Source organism: Eurosta solidaginis, chromosome X (genome assembly GCF_040869045.1).
Source record: "Eurosta solidaginis isolate ZX-2024a chromosome X, ASM4086904v1, whole genome shotgun sequence".
NCBI classification, from domain to species: Eukaryota; Metazoa; Arthropoda; class Insecta; order Diptera; family Tephritidae; genus Eurosta; species Eurosta solidaginis.
Window position 1 is genome coordinate 153796021 of NC_090324.1, and position 10002 is coordinate 153806022.

A 10002-nucleotide genomic window follows, 5' to 3' on the forward strand; every position below is an offset into this window, starting at 1 on the left:
CCATTGTTACGTAGCTGACTTTCAGTGGTAAGACAGAGGTTGCATGTGGCATAGTGGCAAGCCCCAGCTAGCTCGTCGGACGGGGAGGGTTTTGCGCACCAGCCTTACCAACGACTACACTAACACAAAAATAGAGTTCATGCCTAAGTGCTAAAAAAATGGGAAAGCTGAAAGAGATACAATAGACATAAGGGGAACAGAGAGAGAAAGGAGGGGAAAGCAAAGAAAAAGGGGAAAAAAGGTAGAGGTCTGTCAAGTCAGGTGGAGTCTACCCACGTTCTTCGCGTATCTTACGCGAAGCCATGGGCGCCTTGCAGACTCCTTTAATTTTACGGCGCCCCCGAACCTGACTCAAGTCTGTCTGTCTACCAGTCTATTAGGCCATCACCCCCACGTCCCCTCTTAAGCCCAGAGCAACACCCACACAAAAGATCCTAAAATCAGCCTTCCATTGCGGAGATCAACAAAAAGCTCAGCTTGTAAAATTCCAACTCGTTATAAACATATATTTATTTCTAATTTTTAAAGCTAAACCTATCACCTAATAAGTATGATTCCTCACGTATTTTCACAAAAAAAGGAAATCTGTAAAGGCTTAAATTCTAACCAGTCCTTAATATAAAATTCCAAAAAATATAAATAATTCAAAAAAAAAAAAAACAAAATAAAAAAGGAAAAAATGTGTAATTAATCGAAATAACAATATTCTAATCAAAAATCCAACGTTAGCTATCGCTTTAACAACCGATTTACAAGCAAAAAACCGTATATTATTCAACCTTGGTATTTGATACTAAAAAGACAATAAAAATATATTTGATGAAAAGGAAGTTAACGAGAAAAATAATGATACCTTGGTTTCGTGGAGAAGCGTATTGTGTCTGCCCTTGCATAATCTACAATTTGAGTATTTGCACTCTATCAAGTTGTGTTTAGTACGTAGGCAATTTGGACATACGCCATTTGCACGTACGAGCTCATTTCTCGCAGGTATTGACAATTCCTTAAATGAAGGGCATTGGTAAAGTGCATGGCTTTGTTTACACTTGAGGCACGATGGAAATGAAACTGCAAGTGACCGATTCCTTGTGTATTTTGATGGCACTGCTTTTTGTGAGTGGCGAGTGCAATCTTCGAATTTCTCCTTTTCTGCTATCCGCTCATTTAGGAATATAAGAAACTGTTAAAATGTTGGCTCTTCAATTTTTCTAGTTTCGAGTGACCAAGCGATTTAGAGTCGTTGTCTAGCTTTTTCAGCAAGTGGTTCAATAAAACCTTCGACCATGAAAGCACAGGTTGTTTTAAGACTTGTAATGCGTTGTAATTTTCGTTTGTTGTGAAATAAAATTGTTTAAGAGAATCAATATTCTCCGTTTTAATTGGCGATTGCTCAAATATTTTGCGTAGATGAGCATCTACAATAAGAGAAGTTTTGTTGTAGCGATCACATAATAGGGTCCACGCTATTTCAAAGTTGTCGTCACTTGGTGAGTGATGTTTGATAATAGACAATGCTTTGCCCTTGAGTCTACTTTGCAAATATTCCATTTGTTCAATGCCGGCTAAGTCTTTCCGAGACTTTATGATTGCAGCGAATAAATCCCTAAAGCGAACCCAATCATCAAACACTATACTTAATTCAGGAATGGACAGCTCTGGTAACTTATTCTTCATAATACCACGATTAGATGTAGACTCTCGCTGTATTGATGAATTTGATATCTTCTCTAATATGGAATTAAGAGCAGTTTGGTTACTGGCGATACTTTCCGGGCGGCACCTATATTTTTATACTCAGTTGAGCAGAGATCACAGAGTATATTAACTTTGATTGGATAACGGTTGGTTGTACAGGTATAAAGGAATCGAGATAGATATAGACTTCCATATATCAAAATCATCAGTACCGAAAAAAAAATTTGATTGAGCCATGCCCGTCCGTCCGTCCGTCTGTCCGTTAACACGATAACCTGAGTAAATTTTGAGGTATCTTGATGAAATTTGGTACATAGGTTCCTGGGCGCTCAACTCAGATCGCTATTTAAAATGAACGATATCGGACTATAACCACGTCCACTTTTTCGATATCGAAAATTTCGAAAAATCGAAAAAAATGCCATAATTCATTGCCAAAGACGGATAAAGCGATAAAACTTGGTAGGTAAGTTTACCTTATGACGCAGAATAAAAAAGTAGTAAGGTTTTGGACAATGGGCGTGGCACCGCCCACTTTAAAAAGAAGGTAATTTAAAAGTTTTGCAAGCTGTAATTTGGCAGTCGTTGAAGATATCATGATGAAATTTGGTGGCTCCGCCCATTCTCATTTAGTTTGTCTAGAATACTTTTATTGCCATAAGTCGAACAAAAATTTACCAATCCTTCTGAAATTTGGTAGGGGAATAGATTCTATGACGGTAACTGTTTTCTGTGAAAATGAGCGAAATCGGTTCAAGCCATGCCCAGTTTTTAAACACAGTCCAGCGTCTGTCCTTCCGCTCGGCTGTTAACACGATAACTTGAGCAAAAACCGATATATCTTTACTAAACTTAGTCCACGTACTTAGCTGAACCATCTTGGTATAAAAAATGGCCGAAATCCGACTATAACCACGCCCAGTTTTTCGATATCGAAAATTACGAAAAATGAAAAAAATGCCATAATTCTATACCAAATACGAAAAAAAGGATGAAACATGGTAATTTGATTGGTTTATTGACGCAAAATATAACTTTAGAAAAAACTTTGTAAAATGGGTGTGACACCTACCATATTAAGTAGAAGAAAATGAAAAAGTTCCGCAGGGCGAAATCAACAGCCCTTGGAATCTTGGTAGGAATACTGTTCGTGGTATTGCATATATAAATAAATTAGCAGTACCCGACAGATGATTTTCTGGATCACCCTGGTCCACATTTTGGTCGATATCGCGAAAACGCCTTCACATATACATCTAAAGGCCACTCGCTTTTAAAACCCGCATTAATACCTTTAATTTGATACCCATATCGCACAAACAAATTATAGAGTCACCCCTGGTCCACCTTTATGGCGATATATGGAAAAGGCATTCACATATAGAACTAAGGCCCACTCCCTTTTAATATACTCATTAACACCATTCATTTCATACCCATATCGTACAAACACATTCTAGAGTCACCCCTGTTCCACCTTTATGGCAATATCTCGAAAAGGCGTTCACCTATAGAACTAAGGCCCATTCCCTTTTAAAATGCTCATTAGCACCTTTCATTTGATACCGATATCGTACAAGCACATTCTAGAGTCACCGCTGGCCCACCTTTATGGCGATATCTCGAAAAGGCGTCCACCTATAGAACTAAGGATCACTCCCTTTTAAAATATTCATTACCACCTTTCCTTTGATACCCATATCGTGCAAGCACATTCTGGAGTCACCCCTGGCCCACCTTAATGGCGATATCTCGATAAGGCGTCCACCTATAGACCTCAGGCCCACTCCGTCTTAAAATGCTCAGTAACACCTTTCATTTGATACCCATATCGTACAAACATATTCTAGAGTCACCCCAGGTCCACCTTTATGGCGATTACTCGAAAACCCCTTCACATATACAACTAAGGCACACACATTTTTAAAATACTCATTAACACCTTTCATTTGATACCTATAACGTACAAACAAATTCTAGAATCAGCCCTGGTCCACCTTTATGGCGATATCCATAAATGGCGTCCATCCATAGAACTATGGCCTACTCTCTCTTAAAATACTCGTTAATGCCTTCCATTTGATTCGGAAAGCTGCTCTGAGGGAAAAAGTGTATCAAGCTAGGCCTGGCCTAGCTGTTATATGTAATCCGTTATGACGGCTTTGCCAAACAAAGTTAATTCTAAAAAAAAAAATTGTACATATCAGGTATAATTACAATTTCAGTGTTTTTAAAACTAACAGCGTATTCAATTAGAATAATGCAAACTTCATGAAAATTATAAAATACTTGTCGTCCTTTTTCTGTTTGGTTTCGTACCAATCGTTGTTCGGTTTGTGATCCCATTATGATCATCCGCTATTTATTAAAATATGGCCCGAAACAAATTTGTACCATTTGCGTTTTGACTCGGTTGGCTGGCCACTTGAACTGCCCCGTCCGGGGGACCCGCTCTGGAGCCGCTTTATTTCGCCGAAGTTTATTTTTGCTGAAGATGCTTTTGTGGACTCTTTGCTGACCATATTGATTGCAAATGCGATTTGTGGAATCTCCTGATCCCATGTGCGATGGTCGCTTAGGAATGATGCTAACGCTTTTCCATCGAATTCCTTCCCATTGTCGGTGAGGAAGGTTCTTGGACAACCAAGTCGGTATGTGACCCTTTCTTGTAGCGCTTTGAGCACGCTTGCCTTATTGTTTGGCGCACCGGAGAATTTGTCCACCATGACGACTAGGTAAGTGTTTCTTTGATTAGAGGGCGGTAGTGGTTCCACGAAGTCGGCGGTTACTATTTCCTATAGCCGGATTACGGATTACGATGCGTTGCTTCAGCGGATGGTTATGCTTGAGGATGATCGAATGTTCAGCAGCGGTACTTGGGCTAACGGTTTCACCAAATCGCTTCTGATAGTGCGTTAAAAGGTTTCCTGCTCCGAATTTCGGCCATTGCTCACGTGTTTCCAGCTATTCATTGCAGATAGTGTGTCTACCTCGGCTGACCTCCTGGTCAAAGAGGCTTCTAACGGCTGGCCGTCAAGCGTGAGGGTGATTCCCCTTTCCCGCAGAAAGTCCATTCTTAAGATCATTCGTTCTGCCACGTTCGGGATGACGGACAACATTGTGTTAGTCGTTCTTCCGTGGTATATAATCCTCGCTGGGTAGGAGTTCGAGATATAGACACACGTCTGGCCGGCCAGTTGGATGCACCTCTTGTTAAGACGTGGTTTGATATTGTTCCTCTGCAGGTGATTCCGTACTGACTCATCGACGTATGATAGGGTGGTGTCAGTGTCCACTAGCGCACGCACGCTCATGCCCTCGATGGTTATTGTTATGTAGAAACTGCCGTCTACTTGCATTTCGGCAGTGGGATCGCAAGCTGATGTTTCCATTGGCTTCTGTGACCGATAAATAATGCTGGGCGGCTTCCTCTCATATAGTTTGATGGAGACAATGTTGTCTTGTCCACAGCTGGAGCACAACATTCTCCAGAGGCCCCTGCTTTGGAAGCGGCGATGTCAGCGTTGTTTGCAGCCACAGCAGCACTCCTTGCTCTCGTACTCCGTTTGGAGATGATACAGGCTGTGGACCACCACTTTGCCCTGTTTCGCTTCCTCGCTTTTCAGCAGCTCATACTCCTCCGATAGTTCCAGAGCCTTGTCGATCGTCCTAAACTCGCTGCGTTTATCGAAGAGGCGGTATTTAACGCGTAGGCCATCGTAGATCCATTCGAAGTGGTTTTCTTAACACATTGTCGGGTGATGGCGGATAAGTTTCCAATGCAAGGATGTAATCCTTGGCCTTTTCGCGGCCTAGTTGCCTGCGTTGTCGGATGGCCTCTTCTAAATGTCGAATTTGATGCTTAGACGGGAAAAATTCTGCACTTCCGTTCGAAAATCGCTCCACTGGTTGATTTGTTGTTTACGGATACGGTACCATTGAAGTACTTTGCCACGCAGAAGTTCCAGCAGAGATGGGAGGACCGGTCAACGGGGATGCGGCAACATTCGGCGTGCTCCGTTATCCTCTCAAGAAATTCTTGCAGCGAATCCTCTCCCGAAAAATGCAAATCCCAGCCACGTACGGTATTCATCAGCTCACCGTCGCTCACTTCGTCTCGTTTCGGTGGTGCGCGTTCTCTGTCATGCGTATGCGAGTGGGGAATTTGTATCTGGATGGTGGTGCTGGAGTGATATCCATAACGTGTAATATCGGTGTTGGTAGTTTGACTGGTTTCCCTTCGTCTTCTTTTACTTCCCTCTCCAACTCCTTCAGCAGATCTTCACTAGATTTTCGTGTACGCTTTGATCGCAATACGTGCTCAGAGCGTGGCGTAGATCGGCGATGGTGTCCTTCCACGCCGATCTTATGCTCTTTGAACTCCTCTTTCAGTCTCTCTTTCTTGAGAACGTCGATCCAGTTGAGAGAGTCGATATGCAACGTCAAAGCTTTGGGAACCGCCATGATAGTTGTTTCGGATTGTGTGTTCGTCGAACACGCCGCGGCAGTGTTGGTGCTTGTTGTATTTGTTTTTGCACAGTCATCTGCGGAGGAAGGTCCCTGATACGGCGCCATTTATGAGGTGAGTTTTGTCGAAGGCTGAGGTAGCACTCAGTCAATCCAGGGTCGAATAAAGGTCCCACAAAGCCCACTTAATAAGAAAACAATATTTATGTGCTAATAACGAATGCACACACACGCGGCTAGAAGGATAGGGATCGCAACAGCTTTCCGTACCAAGACAGTGGTTGGAGAGAGATGACCTGACGTAACAGTGCGCGACGGACGCAGTAGGTGAGGGTGGACGGGGTCAGACGTTTTCCCCGGCAGATAGTTGGTAGTGGATCAGCCAATAGCAGGAGGGGTGAATCAGCACTGCAATAGCCTAGCGGCGAGGTGGTAGCAACGGCGGGTGTGGCGACGGCAACAATCGGACAATAGGGCGACGGAGCGCGTACCAGTGGCGTAGCCAGGGAGGAGTATAGGTTCCAAGGTTGGGATTTGTTACCTTTTGAGGAGGATTACCAGTGGTGGCTTCTTACGGGCGTAGCTGTCGATTATAGCGGCTTTCTGTAGGCGGACGCTATCTCAGTGGCGGTGGCGAGAGAGACCTGCGAGGATTGAATATAATTAGTGCTAGCTCGCTTGGTAGATACCACCGCCTACATGCCAGCCCGACGGCAGGGCTGGACGCGCAGTTGTACCAGCCGGAACTTCGTAGGCCGACCCGTGGGCTGAGGGGAAGTTCACCTCGACGGCACAGCGGTAGCCCCATTAGCCGATGGATCACTCTACTGCCAGAGCCAGGGCTGAGGGGAAGGGGTCGGTTGGCCGTACGGCGGCGAGCCCCCCTCTCTTAGCTTGGGAACGGACGAGATAATCTTAAGGGCGCAATCCGTTGCCCCCGCAATCGAAGGGGGACCAGTGCCATTACGGCACTCCCTTTTCCCTCCGGAAGTGGGATTGACACGTTCGCTGGACAGGTGCCGGGGAGCGGTGCACCAGCTCTGCATTTGCCGGTTCGTAGTGTGCGAGGAAAATCTGGACCCGAAGGCACCACGCTACGCAGCTGTAGAACCGGGTCGGCTGGAACCATGACTGAGGGGAAGGAGTGGGGTAGCAATAAGGCGGCGAGCAGGATTGACCAAGGTGACTCTAGAATTTGTTTGTACGATATGGGTATCAAATGAAAGGTGTTAATGAGTATTTTAAAAGGTCGTGGGCCTTAGTTCTATAGGTGGAAACCTTTTCGAGATATCGCCATAAAGGTGGACCAGCGTGACTCTAGAATTTGTTTATACGATATAGCTATGAAATGAAAGGCGTTAATGAGTATTTTAAAAGGGCGTGGGCCTTAGTTTTATAGGTGGACGCCTTTTGAGATAGCGCCATAAAGGTGGAGCAGGGGTGACTCTAGAATTTGTTTTTACGATTTGGGTATCAAATGAAAGGTGTCAATGAGTATTTTAAAAGGGAGTGGTGGTAGTTGTATATGTGAAGGCGTTTTCGAGATATTGACCAACATGTGGACCAGGGTGACCTAGAAAATCATCTGCCAAGATTCCAAGGGCTTTTGATTTCGCCCTGCAGAACTTTTCATTTTCTTCTACATAATATGGTAGGCCATTTTGCAAAGTTTTTTTTCTAAGGTTATATTTTGCGTCAATAAACCAATCCAGTTACCATGTTTCATCCCTTTTTTCATAATTGGCATAGAATTATGGCATTTTATTCATTTTTCTTAACTTTCGATATCGAAAAAGTGGGCGTGGTCATAGTCGGATTTCGGCCATTTTTCACACCAATACAAAGTGAGTTCAGATAAGTACGTGAACTGAGTTTAGTAAAGATATATCGATTTTTGCTCAAGTTATCGTGTTAACGGCCGATCGGAAGGACAGACGGTAAACGGTGTAACTGCGTGGCTTCAACCGATTTCGCCCTTTTTCACAGAAAACAGTTATCGTCCTAGAATCTAAGCCCCTACCAAATTTCACAAGGATTGGTAAATTTTTGTTCGACTTATGGCATTAAAATATCCTAGAAAAATTAAATGAAAAAGGGCGGATGACCACGCCCATTTTGAAATTTTCTTTTATTTTTGTATTTTATAGCACCATACCATTACTGGAGTTGAATTTTGACATAATTTACTTATATACTGTAAAGATATTAAATTTTAAAATTTATGATATTAAATTTTTTGTTAAAATTTGACTTAAACAAAATTTTTTTTTAAGTGGGCGTGGTCGTTCTCCGATTTTTCTAATTTTTACTAAGCATACATACAGTAATAGAAATAACGTTGCTGCCAAATTTCATCATGATATCTTCAACGACTGCCAAATTACAGCTTGCAAAACTTTTAAATTACCTTCTTTTAAAAGTGGGCGGTGCCAGTCCCATTGTCCAAAATTTTACTAATTTTCTATTCTGCGTCATAAGTTCAACTCACCTACCAAGTTTCATGGCTTTATCCGTCGTTGGTAATGAATTATCGCATTTTTTCGGTTTTTCGAAATTTTCGATATCGAAAAAGTTGGCGTGGTTATAGTCCGATATCGTTCATTTTAAATAGCGATCTGAGATGAGTGCCCAGGAACCTACATACCAAATTTCATCAACATACCTCAAAATTTACTCAAGTTATCGTGTTAACGGACAGACAGACGGACGGACATGGCTCAATCAAATTTTTTTTCGATACTGATGATTTTGATATATGGAAGTCTATACCTATCTCGATTCCTTTATACCTGTACAACCTGTACAACCGACCACAGCCTAAAAAAAATTTTCCCTTTAACTCAAAATATTTGTAGATTTCAGTTGTTTTTATGTATATGCATGTATTTATATGAAAAATGTGTTTATATGTAAATATACATGTGTTCAAAAATAAATATGAATATATATATATTTGGAAATACAGACACGTACAACAAAATTATATGATGAATGGCTTATTATGGCTTCAAAAACAAATTTTTAACTACTATTTTCTATTTCTCCAAAAAGGAAAGAAAAGAAATTTCTGAAAAAAAAAAATTTATTTATTTGCTTTGGTATGTAATGGGTATTGCACTTGACGAGGTCATTGTGGGAGTGATTCGTACGTCCGTAGGTCGCTAGCGTCTGGTCAGTCTTCATGCAGTTCGTGAAAGTGTGGCCCGACACGCTCGTGGATTGATCCCAAAGTGTGGATGCCACACTTCCCTACTCCTGTCTATCGTGGTGACGTCTCAAACCTCAGTTATCGGAAATGCTTGATCTCCGATGACGTAGTCCGTCTTCTAGCTAAGTGCCATATCAGTTACCACCTAATCAAATCGTACTAAATCCGAGAAAGGAACCCTGATATGGTCACCTAGCTAATCTCCTATCCTCATGTCATGATAACACTTGTCGACCAGGCGAACCCAATCGACGATGCTATCATGACGGTCCCTGCCCGGCTAGCTCAGTCGGAAGAGCATGAGACTCTTAATCTCAGGGTCGTGGGTTCGGGCCCCACGTTGGGCGCCATTGTTACGTAGCTGACTTTCAGTGGTAAGACAGAGGTTGCATGTGGCATAGTGGCAAGCCCCAGCTAGCTCGTCGGACGGGGAGGGTTTTGCGCACCAGCCTTACCAACGACTACACTAACACAAAAATAGAGTTCATGCCTAAGTGCTAAAAAAATGGGAAAGCTGAAAGAGATACAATAGACATAAGGGGAACAGAGAGAGAAAGGAGGGGAAAGCAAAGAAAAAGGGGAAAAAGGTAGAGGTCTGTCAAGTCAGGTGGAGTCTACCCACGTTCTTCGCG

The 10002-nt window shown here is 42.7% G+C and overlaps 1 non-coding gene across 1 annotated transcript; it reads left to right on the forward strand.

Moving 5' to 3' along the window:
• The first annotated feature begins 9644 nt into the window (after positions 1-9644).
• TRNAK-CUU (transfer RNA lysine (anticodon CUU)) lies at positions 9645-9717 on the forward strand. The gene has a single exon. It is a non-coding gene; the product is annotated as a tRNA-Lys (tRNA).
• Positions 9718-10002: the final 285 nt, after the last annotated feature.